The sequence below is a fragment of the Engraulis encrasicolus genome, chromosome 17, assembly GCF_034702125.1.
Source record: "Engraulis encrasicolus isolate BLACKSEA-1 chromosome 17, IST_EnEncr_1.0, whole genome shotgun sequence".
In the NCBI taxonomy this organism is placed as follows: Eukaryota; Metazoa; Chordata; class Actinopteri; order Clupeiformes; family Engraulidae; genus Engraulis; species Engraulis encrasicolus.
Window position 1 is genome coordinate 50,562,614 of NC_085873.1, and position 5,103 is coordinate 50,567,716.

Consider the following 5,103-nt stretch of genomic DNA (forward strand, 5'->3'; position numbering starts at 1 on the left):
TAAAATTTTGACCTTAAGATGTTTTGGGGCCTTAAAATGAGTTACTCTGACCTCCTGAAGCCATCCCAGTGGTTTGCAATGTGTTACTGTGTACACCGAGCTGTGCTGGAGGTTCCTCCCAGTTTGTAAACAAACTCTGACACAGCATCCAATTGACGCAAAGCTCGTGTGTGCCCGAGATGACGTCCTGCCCTCGTTCGCTCTCAACTCGTCCACGCCCTCTCTCCACCCACTAGCACGCCCATTCATTTGAAAACTCTATAAATACCACCAGAACACCACATACGTGCCTGTTCAATGTCTGAGGGAACATTTTCCGGATTAATGCTTTCACAATCTGGGACAATACAGAGCAAGTTATGGCCAACACCTGACGCTGAAGTCTGGATCAATACCACCAAGCCTCCTGAACAAGTAAGTCATGAAAAGCTTCCAGTCTGTATAACAGTGTCATGGCTAACTAGCCTGCAGTATTAGCTGTGGGGGAAAACCCCCATACATTAGCCATGGAAGCTACACTGCTACAAAAGCAATAGCCATACTCTGTCTTGTTTTTCTTGGGAAATCGACTGTAAAATATGACCATGGTCTTTTGAACTTACATGTACATCAAGCATGAGCACAATTAACTAAATAGTTACGATGGAAATGAAACCTTGAGGACCGGGCTAGCGGCTATGTTAGCCCACCTGCCCTGTCAAATAACACGGGCATCCAGCTAGCTAGCTAACAAGGAATGTGATGTTGACAATTATTCTTTTACAATTATTAACACCGATTCAACAAGACCAAAATTTCTCAACATTTCGTTGGTTGACCAAGGAGGGTCCTTTGGTTGAAAACAAGGCATTTTAAAATGTTGCTGGTGAAAACACGATTTATTTAGGAAACCCTTTTTGTTGGCTGTGGTGCATGGTGCTGTACATATTCATTCCTATGGAGACTGGTGTTCGTAGTTTCACCTAGGGATGTTATAACTTGAGCTAACAGGTGTTAGAACTAACCGTATGTTCGGAAAGATCAGTTGTGACTAGCGATACACACCGAACTCATGAATTGGCATTTGACCAGGCAAGCCTTTGACTCGATGTGGTCACCTAACTATACCGAGTGTAGAGCTACTGGCCACTGCATTGAAACGTAGCTGGCTACAGTAATTACTCAGCGAGATGTGCGTGAATGCACGAGCTCAGCTGACACATCCAACACAGACATCAAGCAGTTGTTACAGGCTACTATTTAGTGGTTGTGACGGCATTTGATTGCGTTTTTGTTTTCATCATATCACACATTTGGCATAACCTCTGGTAGGTACACAGAATACAGCAGTCGGATCACTTGTCCATCTTGCATTGCTCCAGGGCAGGCAGCTGTTGAGTTACGTGTGAGTTGCTATGCAACCTGCTCCCACTGTCTGTCACATTTTCATTCATATCCGTGAATAGCTTGGAAAGCCAGATGCAGTCGAATATTAGGTTTATGTTTCCTTGACATTTCTGTCTCTGTTCTGACTCAGACCATTTTCTTGTATAGAATTTGAGAGGCTTATTGTAGATCATTGAAAGTTATATTCTGTATTTCTTCCTAATGTCCGCAATTCTCATCTACAGAAGTTCCCGAAGAAAGCAACATGATGAAGCAAAACTCCTCCCTCACCACTACGTTGGAGTCTTCCCATTCAGTCATCACCCAATTTGCTCCAAAGAATCAAACACAAGCAGGTACCAGTAATTTGAGTGCTTCTGTGTCTTCACCTTTTATCCGTGGTGCTCATCAGTGTAGGGGCTCTCAAACTTGGTCCAGGTAGACAGATGCAGAGGCACTAAAGGTTGCAATTTATACGCCCTGAAGAAGGCCATAAAGGCCGAAACGCGTAAGCATTGTAGCCAAATAAAAAAGTAAAAAAAAAATGCATCTGTCTAACTGGAACAAGTTGCTCCAAAGAATGTTGTCTTTCCTTATATGCTGTGCAGGTGAGAAGATGGATCTTGTTCTAGCGCCTGATTTTTTGTTTTTGTTTTTCTTTTTTAAAGCAGGATTACACTAAAGTGCAAAACATGTAGGCCTACCTTGTTTCCTTTCCACTATCCAAACTCTCATCCTCCTTTGTGCTTGTGGCCTTGTGATGATCTTGCAAAATATGATGTGGTATGCTGATAGATGGGCAATTCAACAACTCGTAGAAGATAAATTCAAATGTCTTTTTTTTATTAGTTGTTGTGCATAGCAGGGAAACTTATTTTCTCCATGGATGCTAGGTTGTTGGGCCACAAGCGCAAGTAGAAGACATGAGCTGGGATAATGGAGTGGATACCTTCACTATGCCCCCTGAAAACACTCTTCTGTTGAGATGTCTATATTTGATTTACAAGGCAATGCAACACACACACACACACACACACACACACACACACACACACACACACACACGGTTTCAGGTGATACTTGACTTGATGTAAGTAATCATAACTACACAATACAATTCATGGCATTAGTATAAAATGGCTCTTGCAGTGTTTTAGGAAGGAACCCTTCATATCCTTTCCAATGACAATAACAAGGTTTGTCTTTGAAACTGGCTAACCCTCACCCTCTTGACCAAATGAAAAATAAGAGGGACACTCTGTTCACACATTGTCTTTTGTACCTGCAGACACTTCTTACAGATGGCTGTCCTCTAGAATGAAAATGCACACCAACCACCGGCAAACATCAAAAGCTAATCCAACCTTTGGTAAGATTTGAAAAGAATTCAGTTCAACTAATTCTGACATAACATTTTAATAGTGTTACTTCAATAATTCAAAAATGACATAGCATTCTAAACAATATGTTTCTTTTCCTGTATGCTTTGTGTGGAAAGGTCTTCCGAAACCCCGTGACTAATGCAATGTTGGTGCCCTAGAAGACAAGTCAGCGCAGTTCAGACGAGCCAGCCAGAGGAGGTCACCGCCAGCCTTGTATCGAGGTCCCAACATCCTTCATCGGGGAACTCGGCATGGATATGCAAGACAACACTCGAATCACTGTTGGACAAATGCCTGAAACGGCTGGAAAAATAGAAAAGATGGTTACAGAGACTGTTATTGCTGTTCTTCTTTCAATACAATATTTGCCTTCCATAAAATATTCCCATGTTCCAATTTAATATTCTTGATGCTGTTGTAAATAAATCTGTACACTGTCTTCACACTGTCTGCATAAATGGATTAGCCGCTTATAGTGATCTTGAACTCTGTACAAAAAGTTCCAGCATGCGTTGTGGCTCTCCTGCCTTCTCTCCAAGTTTTAGTGATCTGATAAAGATAAGACATGGCAAGTTTGCTCTTATATGCACAGATGGCGTCAAATGAAAGTAATGCTACCTGAGGTAGGCAGCATAATGTTATCTCTTTCTGTGGGCATTGTCTCAGTTTCCACACTAGCAGCTAACCTTATTACAAAAAAGGCAGTTTTCTGATACTGTTAGCCAGGTTACTCTCAGGTAAACATGAGATGATGCTATTTTCGCAATGGAAACTTAACTGGCAACTATGGATAAATGTGATGTCAACAGAGCATGGAATATTTCACCATTGTATACAACCAGTGGTGTAGTCTACCTTTTATGGTGGGTATACTGTATATTTGAGCATTTTTTGAAGTGGGTATACTGTATATATTTGTGCTATTCAAAACAATGGATCAATCAATTTTAAGTGGGTATACTGAAATCCCTGAAATTTAGAAGTGGGTATACCCGCATTCTACATAGACAAGCCTACACCACTGTATACAACAGTGTCTCCCAACCAGGGGTACGTTGTTTACCAGTAGGGCTACGTGGAAAATGTGATGCTAACAAATATGGAGTGTACTCACATTGGTATAGAGGATCATACAGAGCATGAAGGAGGGGGTACTCATGATGTGACAAAATTAATTAGGGGGTACACAGGGCAAAAAAGGTTGGGAATCACTGGAATACAAGGCATAATAGATGCATTTAATGCCATTTATTGGACAAAGGAAAGCTGGCTATTCTCCAGCACAGGCAGTGCACAGGGGAGCTGTTCAAATGCAGATTAGTTGTATGTAGACACATTTTATGATGAGCCGATGGTGAGGAAGTGCGTACATCATAACTAGTATAGAGTAGCCTTTTGTCACATACACCGCCCTCCTCAAACAGACTTGTGATGCATGATAAGCATTGCAGTGGTGAAACAGAACAATGCTGTAAACAAAGGTGTAAAAGTCTATTATAACCTGACAACTAACTTACCCCCTCGTTCATTTATAACATTTTTACCACGTTTGTGTTGCATGGCATAACATTACAAAGGGGAAGGACTTGCAATTGCATGCTAACCACACGGAGAAAGTTGCTGGGTTTAGAGACAGTTGCGATGCCAGTAACGTGCATCACACACATCAAATGGGGTTGTTTGCTCATATGTAAAAAAAGAATATTGTAATTTATGACGGTGCTTGCCAGGTCCTTGCATGGTGAATGATTGCTGCTGTAATTACAAAGTTACTGGCAAGTAACAGTGCTTCATAACTGCCCATTCAACGAAAATTGCAGACATAACATTTCAAACTCACCCTTCTGAGGCGTCCTGCACTGAAGCCCATGAGCAGGTAGGCAATAGATTGTGTCATCTTTCGGTCAAAACAAGCGAGAGTAAGTTCCATCAGGTGCTGGACGTCCCATTGCTAACTAGGGCAAATTGCTAACTCTAGGTAACAGCTAACCTGCCGTACCACCACCACAACACAGCTTTAGCCCGCGGCTCCGCCCCTGCTCATCAACGACACTCCCCCTCCTGCCCCCCTCCTCCTCCTGTTGCATATAATTAACAGATCGACGCACAGGGAGAGGAGACTTTTCAACAAAGAGGCCTAAATGGCGCGTTTCAGCTTTATTTTGAGAAAGATTGCGGATATAGCATCCTGACACCCCCGCAAACACATACAAAGCCCCAAAAGACCATGGAAATTTCATGCCATGGGAACTTTAAGTATATCTGGGGAACTGATCTAAAGTGAAAACCTTTCCATGCTTTACAAAACGTTAACAAATGACTTCTTAAGCATTGCGTAAGCATTATCAAGGAGTTA

At 42.0% G+C, this 5,103-nt stretch overlaps 1 long non-coding RNA gene across 1 annotated transcript; it reads left to right on the forward strand.

The window, feature by feature from the left end:
- Positions 1-287: 287 nt before the first annotated feature.
- LOC134467542 (uncharacterized) lies at positions 288-3,143 on the forward strand. Its single transcript, XR_010038618.1, has 4 exons — positions 288-414; positions 1,611-1,721; positions 2,654-2,734; positions 2,864-3,143. It is a non-coding gene; the product is annotated as an uncharacterized LOC134467542 (long non-coding RNA).
- Positions 3,144-5,103: the final 1,960 nt, after the last annotated feature.